The sequence below is a fragment of the Eurosta solidaginis genome, chromosome 1 (genome assembly GCF_040869045.1).
Source record: "Eurosta solidaginis isolate ZX-2024a chromosome 1, ASM4086904v1, whole genome shotgun sequence".
Taxonomy (NCBI): Eukaryota; Metazoa; Arthropoda; class Insecta; order Diptera; family Tephritidae; genus Eurosta; species Eurosta solidaginis.
In genome coordinates this window covers 354,074,008-354,085,173 of record NC_090319.1, presented here as the reverse complement: position 1 = coordinate 354,085,173, position 11,166 = coordinate 354,074,008, and positions in this window count along the sequence as shown.

Here is an 11,166-nt window from a genome sequence, read left to right as displayed (position 1 = left end):
TCTTTCGAACAGTGGAAGGGACGTAAGGTCGGCATATGCTAGTAGACAAATCACACCAAAGGAGCTTGCCAGGGGAAATTTGTATTTGTCTTAATTGATAAGATGAAATTTCCGATTGATTAGCTGTTAAGTGTTTAAGCTGTTCATCGATTTCTTGCTCTTTAGCAAAAGTTTCAAAGTAAGGAATATCCAATTTAACAGAATCTATTCCTGGTCGCGATAATGAATCTGAAACAATATTATCACTGCCTTTAATGTATCGAATATCTCCAGTGAATTGCGAAATGAAATCCAATTGGCGAGCTTGCCTGGGAGATCGTTCAGTTTTTGTGAAAAGTGCTGTTGTAAGGGGTTTATGATCCGTAAGAACAAAAAAATCTCGGCCTTCAACAAAATATTGAAACTGTTTAATTGCTTCGTAAATAGCTAAAAGTTCTTTGTCGAAGGTGGAGTACTTTATTTGAGCTGGGTTCAGTTTTTTGCTGAAAAATGACAAAGGCTGCCACTGGTTATTAACATATTGCTGTAAAACACCCCCTAATGCTGTGTTTGAAGCATCCGTGCTAATAGAAAATGGGGCGTCTGCTTTTGGAAATGCCAATAATGTTGCATTTGACAATGATAACTTTGCAGATTTGAATGCCGTTTCACACTTTTGGGACCATTTAAACTCCTTACCCTTTGTAATTATCTTCTGTAAATTTGTAAGATGTGTATATAAGGAGACAAAATTTTTGCAAGATTTGGAATGAAACGATGATAGAAATTAACCATACCTAAAAATCTTTGTAGCTGCTTGATTGATGTAGGAGCTGAAACTCTGTAATAGCTTGAACTTTTTCTTTAGTAGGTCTAATCCCATTAAGGGAAATTTTATGACCAAGAAAAATTAGTTCTTTAACTCCAAAAATACACTTAGATGCCTTAACCCTGAGGCCAAATTCAACTAATCGCTTAAAAAGACTACGAAGATGTGACTTGTGTTCCTCATGAGATTTCCTGAAGATCAAAATATCATCAAGATAGACATACACAAAGTAAAAACCTTTAACTACTTGGTGCATAGAGCGCTGGAATGTTTGCGCCGAATTACGCAGACCAAAAGGCATAGTCGGAAATTCGAACAAACCGAAGGGGGTTATGATTGCTGTTTTATGAATGTCCTCTTCTGCTATAGAAATGTGATGATAAGCACGACAAATATTTATCTTTGAGAAAATTATACACCCTTCAAGAAAATTTGAAATGTCTTGAATATGGGGAATAGGATATCTGTCTGGAGTTGTTATTGCATTTACTTTCCTATAGTCCCCACAAGGTCTCCAGTCATCGATACCTTTAGGCGCCATGTGCAGAGGTGACGAGCATGGTGATGAAGACGGACGACAGATTCCTTTCTGACACATAAAATCGAACTCTTCTTTAGCAATCTTAAGCTTTGCAGGATGAAGTCGTCTTGCTTTGTGGATAGGCAAATGACCCTTTGTTATGATACGATGGACAACATTGTGTTTAACAGGGAGATTAAAATCTATTTCATTGAGAAGAGCTGGAAAATCTTTCATTATATCACCCCAGTTAGAAGCAATGTTAAAAAATGTTGGCGTAGGAAATTTTTTCTTTGAAAGGACTCCTGAAACCTTTATATTAGTTTTTGGATCAATAAGATTTTGGGATTTGATGTGTTACAAGACCATATTTATTTAAGAAATCAGCACCAATAATTGGCTCTGTGATTTCAGCAATGTAAAATAAATGTGGAAAATTACGACGTAAATTTAAAGTTCATGTAAATAGGTTTGATCCAAAAACATCTATGTTTGTGTCATTCGCTGCGGAAAGAACTTGTCTTGGTACATTCGAAACTTTGGAACAAAATGATTTCGAAATGGCGCTAATGTCTGCACCAGAATCAATTAAAAATGTTAACTTAGTATTTGGGTCAAAAACAAATAAGCGACTAGAAGGAAAAATGCTACTGTTCGTCGCTTTTACAGTAGTATCTACTGGTTTTTGAGTAACTACAGGGTTGGATACATTTATTGGCCTTTTCCGAAAATTTCTCATGATACCAACACAAACCTGATGATGATAACTGCCTTGGCTTCGACTTAGATCGAGACCTAGACCTTGACCGAAATGAAAAATTTTTCTGAACACTAAGTTTTTGTATAGTATCTGTTAATGTTTGAATTTGTTTTTCTAAGCGACTAAGGTGGTCATTTTGCTCAGATGTTGATGAAGATATTGCTTGCACATGACCTTGCCTACTTGACAGAATGATTTCATAGATTGAATCTACCATGTTTAATAATGTCTTTATGTCTGGATTAGGCAATGTTTTAAGTGAAACTTGTATTTGTGTTGGTAATTTACGAATCCAAAGTCACCTATGTCTAGATCTGCCAGGGGACTCTAAGCGTTGAGATTCACTAAGAGAATTTCATTCTAAGAAAGCTTCTTTCAGTGTAGAATATGCTGTCGAGGCCGAATTATTCCAATTATCATTAATAGCCTGTATGATATCAAAAACCGTTGCAGTCATATCCTGTGATAGCGATACTATAAGATATTCATATTTGGAAATTTCGCTAGTAATATTTTTAATACGAAATTGAGTCTCAGCTAAAATAAACCATTGGTGAGGATATTTATTATAAAAAAGGGGTAGTTTCAAACCTGAGGAATTTGAATGCTGAATTTGAGAAGGGAGCGAAGAATTCTGACCTTGCTCTAGAGACATGACCGGTTGTTGATTTTGTTCTAAAGACACAACCGGTTGATATAAATTAATTAAACTCCTATTTCTAGTTATAATCGGGCTTCGCAATATCGACATAAATTAGTCGTAAAAAATAAAAAGAGAACAATCACAAATAGTTTCTAAATAGCCAACAGCTTCTACTTAAAATAGTCGTGCTAGTATTGTATATAATTAATTTGTTTATTGGCCGTTAATGAATAAATATATATATTATTCTGTTTTATGAGCTCTAGGCCTGTTTTAAATAAAACAACTCCGTTTGTTGCTTATATGTATTTAATTTCGATATTTCGATCTCAATCTGAGATCATCATCAGGACTGTAATAAAAAACAATAAAAACACACATTCAATTACACAGAAAAAACATATCCATCTCTTAAACATATTATATTTCACATAAAAACATGCTAATCTACTTAAACATAATGCATAAGCGCGACTTACATCTTCCGCTGTGATGCAAAGACTAAAAATTATGAAGAAAAGTGATTATCGGAACCAACGAAAAAATAAACAGAGAGTGTAAACATGTAGATAATCAAATGAAATACCGTAATTGTAAACAAAAATTGAGAAAAATTTACAACAATAATATGGCAAGCGGCGAAAATAATAATACTGTAGGTATGCATACAAGTAATCAGGTGTATAGTTATTGTACCAAGGCACAGAAACTACATGAGTGTGCATGTGCAGAGAATGGAGCAAATTGTTATTATTTTTGTTTTATTTTATCAAGAGTATTGATTGTGCTTTAAAATCAGGTTGCGGTAGGCGTAAGCACAATGATCCGTGTCAGCCTTAAAATTCATCCTTCTATCATTAGGGGTGTTCACTATGTGAAGCATTTCTAAAGTAAAACGCTTATGATAATTTTTCTCCTCTTCCAAAATTTTGATATTTTCGAAATCCGGGTAATGTCCGGTATCCTTACAATGAGATGATAGAGCCGTTTTGTTGTCAGAAAAATTGTTCCTTAATTTTATATTGGATTTGTGAGCGGATATCCTTGTCTTCAGTTTTGATTTTGTAGTACCCACATATACTTTCTCGCATACGTGGGACCCGTCGCCGTTGCAAGGAATCCTATAAACAACATCCGATTTTTCTTGTATTGGTATTGGGTCTTTTAATCTGCTGAACACCTTTTTTAAAGAATTGCTGTAGGTAAATGCTAGCTGAACATTATCCGTATCATACATTTTTGAATGTTTGATCCTTTCTGAACGCCCAGGGATATATGTGACGGATTTAAAGATTTTGGCATTTTGATTTTTCTCCTTATTATCTTTACCTAGACGCGAGTAATAATTATATATAAGTTTGTTCACTAATTTAATTGGAAAATCGTTCTTTTCGAGGGTATCCTTTATAAGTTTAATATTTTTGGTATGGTAAATTCTATCACTAATTGAGAGAACTCGTCTCACGAAATTATTGGCCGTGTTCACTATTACTCCTCTATCATGCTGTGAGTTGAAGTTAATCAGTCTGCCGGATGCAGTAGGTTTTTTGTACCAGTCTAATGCTAATTGGTTGTTCCTCCTAATCACTAGGGTGTCCAGAAAAGGTATTTTTCCGTCCCTCTCTACTTCAATAGTGAATTTAATCGATCGGTGGTATCCGTTAAGAAGGTTAAGCAAAATATTTGTGTCCTCCGTTTTTATTATCGCGAACAAATCATCTACATATTTCGTAAGCATTAGTGGTTTGTTCGGCGCCTGCATTTCAAACCGGGATAAAAGTTCCTCCATCACAATATCCGCAATAACCGGTGACGCTGGGGATCCCATGGGCATTCCCGATCGTTGCTCGTATATTTTATCCTTATATTTGAAATACCGATTTTCCTTAATGCAAAACATGACTACCGTCAAGAAAAGTTCTTTCGTCATGGACGTGTGCTCCTTTATCATTTTCCACTTTGCACCTATTATGTCTAGTGCTAAATCAACTGGTATGCTGGGAAATAAAGACACGACGTCGAACGACACCAAACTCTCGTCGTCATGCACATACGTATTGTGTATCTTATTTTTGAACTCAGCTGCATCTTTGATGTCAAAAATAAGATACACAATACGTATGTGCATGACGACGAGAGTTTGGTGTCGTTCGACGTCGTGTCTTTATTTCCCAGCATACCAGTTGATTTAGCACTAGACATAATAGGTGCAAAGTGGGAAATGATAAAGGAGCACACGTCCATGACGAAAGAACTTTTCTTGACGGTAGTCAAGTTTTGCATTAAGAAAAATCGGTATTTCAAATATAAGGATAAAATATACGAGCAACGATCGGGAATGCCCATGGGATCCCCATCGTCACCGGTTATTGCGGATATTGTGATGGAGGAACTTTTATCCCGGTTTGAAATGCAGGCGCCGAACAAACCACGAATGCTTACGAAATATGTAGATGATTTGTTCGCGATAATAAAAAAGGAGGACACAAATATTTTGCTTAACCTACTTAACGGATACCACCGATCGATTAAATTCACTATTGAAGTAGAGAGGGACGGAAAAATACCTTTTCTGGACACCCTAGTGATTAGGAGGAACAACCAATTAGCATTAGACTGGTACAAAAAACCTACTGCATCCGGCAGACTGATTAACTTCAACTCACAGCATGATAGAGGAGTAATAGTGAACACGGCCAATAATTTCGTGAGACGAGTTCTCTCAATTAGTGATAGAATTTACCATACCAAAAATATTAAACTTATAAAGGATACCCTCGAAAAGAACGATTTTCCAATTAAATTAGTGAACAAACTTATATATAATTATTACTCGCGTCTAGGTAAAGATAATAAGGAGAAAAATCAAAATGCCAAAATCTTTAAATCCGTCACATATATCCCTGGGCTTTCAGAAAGGATCAAACATTCAAAAATGTGATAATGTTCAGCTAGCATTTACCTACAGCAATTCTTTAAAAAAGGTGTTCAGCAGATTAAAAGACCCAATACCAATACAAGAAAAATCGGATGTTGTTTATAGGATTCCTTGCAACGGCGACGGGTCCCACGTATGCGAGAAAGTATATGTGGGTACTACAAAATCAAAACTGAAGACAAGGATATCCGCTCACAAATCCAATATAAAATTAAGGAACAATTTTTCTGACAACAAAACGGCTCTATCATCTCATTGTAAGGATACCGGACATTACCCGGATTTCGAAAATATCAAAATTTTGGAAGAGGAGAAAAATTATCATAAGCGTTTTACTTTAGAAATGCTTCACATAGTGAACACCCCTAATGATAGAAGGATGAATTTTAAGGCTGACACGGATCATTGTGCTTACGCCTACCGCAACCTGATTTTAAAGCACAATCAATACTCTTGATAAAATAAAACAAAAATAATAACAATTTGCTCCATTCTCTGCACATGCACACTCATGTAGTTTCTGTGCCTTGGTACAATAACTATACACCTGATTACTTGTATGCATACCTACAGTATTATTATTTTCGCCGCTTGCCATATTATTGTTGTAAATTTTTCTCAATTTTTGTTTACAATTACGGTATTTCATTTGATTATCTACATGTTTACACTCTCTGTTTATTTTTTCGTTGGTTCCGATAATCACTTTTCTTCATAATTTTTAGTCTTTGCATCACAGCGGAAGATGTAAGTCGCGCTTATGCATTATGTTTAAGTAGATTAGCATGTTTTTATGTGAAATATAATATGTTTAAGAGATGGATATGTTTTTTATGTGTAATTGAATGTGTGTTTTTATTGTTTTTTATTACAGTCCTGATGATGATCTCAGATTGAGATCGAAATATCGAAATTAAATACATATAAGCAACAAACGGAGTTGTTTTATTTAAAACAGGCCTAGAGCTCATAAAACAGAATAATATAAGTATTGTATATATACCTATTCATCACTTACAATTTGTAAATTTTACATAAGGTCAGGAACATATGATGATGGATTCACGACGAAGGATGCTTGCGGATGTAAATAAATTATTATACTTGCAGTTGATTAAAACTTGAAACATTCATTTGTTGAAGATGCGGAGTTCACAATCGTAGATCAGCTATGAATTGCTCGTCCAATCACCAGACTTTCTTTCTTTATAATGTTATGTAATTAGCGTAGTACATTACCATGTATATTGACCATAAAACATATGCTCGTCACAATAAGGTCGTATGTAATATGTGAAGCAGGGGGTATATGTATTTGAAATCGGCAACTATTTTTTGTATGCAAAATTATCCATTGGTCTGGTTGTTGCTGTACAAATAGGTTTTTTTGAATTTGTATCCGTTGGCGTAAATGCAGAAAACGGTTAGTTGTTGATGTTTTTGCCAGAAAATAAGGTCGTTCCTCGACTGGAACTGCTTAGGAATGGACTTTTTTTTATCGGGGTCACCAATTTATTGGAATAGTCACCAATTTTATTATTTGCTTTAATAAATATTTTATTTTATTAACAAATATTTTATTTAACTGAACTTCTTAAGTCGAGAAATCTTGTAGAATAATTTTCGTTTTACAAATTTTTATTAACATATTTTTTAACGCCTATTTGATCTCTTTTTATATATTTCAAATATCAACAAATTAACAAAGTTTTAACAAACAAAGTGAGTAAAGCCCGTTACAGTCTTTAACCGATCTCGTCAATTTTTCCTAGAAATATCTCCTGCTATAGGGAAAATTTGTGTACCCAATTTTATTACGATCCGTTAATTTTTCTTCCAGTTATGGCTCCCGAAACTAAGAAAATTGCTTAGCCATAAAAGGGGCGGTGCCACGCCCATTTGTTTAAATTTGAAGTTTTTCCTATTTATTGCTATAAATCCACTTGGGATATTAAATACCATACCATACAGCTCTTTTTTGCAAAGATATAGCTTATTTTATTCGTCCACGACCCTTTTTAAAATCTTTTATATAAAACGGGCGTGGTCCTTAACCGATTTCGTTAATTTTTCTTCAAATCATTCCTTATAGTAAAGGCAATCTCACTGCCGAATTTTGTTACGATAGATTTAACAATTTTTGATTTATGTTTAATAATATTTGTAAAATTGATTTTTCATAAGTGGGCGGTGCCACGCCCATTTTGAAAAATGTTTCCAAATTTTTATCAAGAGTCAATATCAGCCCGCATGTCAAATTCAACATTCTAGGTGTATTATTTACTAAATATCAGGTTTTTTGTGTTTCCCAAAATTTTATATATATAAAAAGTGGGTGTGGTTATCATCCGATTTCGCTCATTTTCAGTACCAAACTATTCTGGGTCCAGATAAGCTAGTGTACCAAATTTTGTGAAGGTATCTCAATATTTACTCAAGTTATCGTACTAACGGACGGACGGACGGACATGGCTCAATCAAATTTTTTTTCAATACTGATGATTTTGATATATGGAAGTCTATATCTATCTCGATTCCTTTATACCTGTACAACCAACCGTTATCCAATCAAAGTTAATATACTCTGTGTGCAAAGCACGTTGAGTATAAAAAAAATCCGCATCTCTAAAACTATTTCATAATTACCGATTATCGAAGGAAAAAATGTATATGGGAAATCTAGTTATATAATTAACGATTGGGAGTTAAATACGAAAATGAAGATAATCTCGTTATATGTAAAGTAGGTGTTATTTTGTGCTTTCAATTAGAGAATAAATACTCTTTAGAGGTGGTGCTTTTTCTATTATAAAAAAAATCGGCATCTCTAAAAATGTTCATAATTATCGATTATCGAAGGGAAGTGTTTCATGTAACAATTTACTGCACTGGGTTTTTTCCTACCGAAAGCAAATATGTTATACATACATCAAACAGCTCATAATGATAATCTAACTATCGCTTCCCAAGGCAGCCCATTCTATGTCCGGAGCGACTCGAAATTTTTCCCGACCAAGGGCGCATTTTCATGGATCATTTCAGTGTAACCCCATTTAATTTGTTGCGTCCCTCCCACAAATTGTCATTCTCCCAGCAGATACTTGCAGCGGGACTGCGCTATATTTTCCTGCTCCGGGAAGGTATCGAACCCAATCCGGGATCTGCACCTGACTCCGGTCCAGAGAAACGGTTTTGCTGCGTTTGCCGGAAAAGATTTTTTTAGGACGGTCACACTCTTGTCAGTGTGTCACGTGTAAGGGATGGTTGCATCGGACGGGATGTAGACCCCAAAACCCGACGTCCACTTTTACAAATAATTTGTGGCTCCTTGCTGTTCAGGCCCAAGGGCGTCCCGTAGTCTGAGCCTTAGCGCCCCCACTACCCTCTAGCAGTCTCGCTGCTCAGCAAACCACAACAAGTACCCGCTGCTACTCGCGTCCCATGGCGCCAGCAGCTCGTACGGCCACTCGTACTCATAACTATAATCTCCGTAGTAGAATAGGTAGTAATGCCGAGCACAGCCCCTGCCTCGTCTTATTCTCCCCCTCTTTCCGGGACTAGCATTCGAGTAGTTCAGGGAGACAGACTCTTAGTCCCTACCACCTTTTGCACAGTTTGCCAGCACAGAATATATATATGTTTGCAACATCTACCCAATGCAGCTCCTGCCTTGGGACGGTGCCACTTTCCTAGATGTTCTGGTCTCAGCAAACCCAACTACATCGGGTACCCCAATGCTTACCCAGGGACGTAGTCCTAGGGCCACAACAGCACTTGCGTCCTGGCCTCCCTCAACTCAAGCGTAGGCAGCCGTCACTTTCCCCAGAGTGACGACGTCTCCCCCGTTGCACTTCAGAATACTGCAGTTAAATTGTAATGGGTTAACTGGGAAGATCACGGAGATAGTTGATTCTATGAAGCGGCACAACATCCGATTTTTTTTTTATTTAAGAGACTAAACTCACGGCACGATCTGCTTTGCAGACCTGCTCTGGGTATAGCGTCCACAGAAAAGATCGCGAGAGCGGAAATGTAGTCGGTCTCGCGTTTATCACCCACCACTCAGTGCAGTGTAATCTATTTGATCCCGACATCGGCCGCAGGGACAGTGGCCTGGAACGTCAAGGCATATCTGTCCGGTCAGGCGATGTAAATTTAGAAATCATCAACATCTACATCTCTCCTGTCACCTGTTGTCCCAGTGGATACTGCCTTGACATCAGTGCACTACTCATTGGCGATAATCGCATTATTTTGGGCGATTGCGATGCCCATCACGATCTGTGCCATTCTAATCTACAGGCGGATAGCAGGGACGAGATGTTGGCAGACCAAATAGAAGAAACAGCGTTCTGCACGATAAATGAAGAAGCCCCAACTCGTATGGTAGAAAGCTGTTACAGTTCGCCAGATATATCAATCGTGAGCGCACGACTCTTAAACTGCGTCAACTGGCATCCGACCACCTACCCATACTCCTTTCGCTCGAGCGATCTGCCGACTTGATCACTACTGAAAAACGCATTTCAATAAATTTTAAAAAAGGAAAGTGGGAAGATTACAAAACCTATACTGACAATCGTTTTGCTGCCCTCCCTATTCCGACTGATGCCGGTAAAGGAGAGCGTACTTTCTGCAAGGCCATTCAATCCAATTCGGCTCGTTTTATTCGTGCCGGAAGAATCCCGGAAATCCGGCCACATTCTCCAGCATAGGTCGTAACTCTAGCGAGAGAACGTAACCTTATAAGACAGCACGACCCCGGTGACCCCGAAATAACGCATCAGATTGCTTGTGGATGAACACAAGCGGGCGAAATGGGAGGAACACTTAAAGAATTGTAACCTCTCTTCCGGTGTAGGTAAGCTATGGTCCACCGTAAAGTCCGTATCGAAGCCGACTAAGCACAATGACAAAATTTCCATCGCCTTTGGCCATAAAAGTGCTGTAAGATGAAAAAAATGCGGTTGACAAAGTCAGACGGCTGGACAACAGACGCGCACACAAGCAGGTCTGCAATAGAAAACTACCGGGGCATAGAAAAGTTATCCGCTATCCCAAAGTTAGTTGAGGCTATTGTTACACACCACTCTGTTTCCCCCATAATTGCAAGCTCGCAACATGGATTCTGTAAGAGCAAATCAACTATCACCAATTTACCACTAACGTTTCTAATGGATTTAGAAAAAGCCTTCACACCGATTTCAGTAAAGCTTTCGACAAAGTATCACACCCATCACTTTTTTATAAGCTTGGTCAACTTGGTTTTTAACCCCGTCTTATATGTTGAATTTCTTCGTATCTCGGTAATCCTTCGCAAAAAGTAATATTTAACAAGTAAAGGTGTCTAAGTTGGGGTGTAATCGAACATTATATACTCAGCGTGAGCTTCAGTTGCACATTTCATTTCAGATAAATTACTGTTCTAAATAACGTGTGGCACCGCCCTTTTTTAAAAAAAATATCTCCCCATTTCCTCTTACAATAAAACTTGATA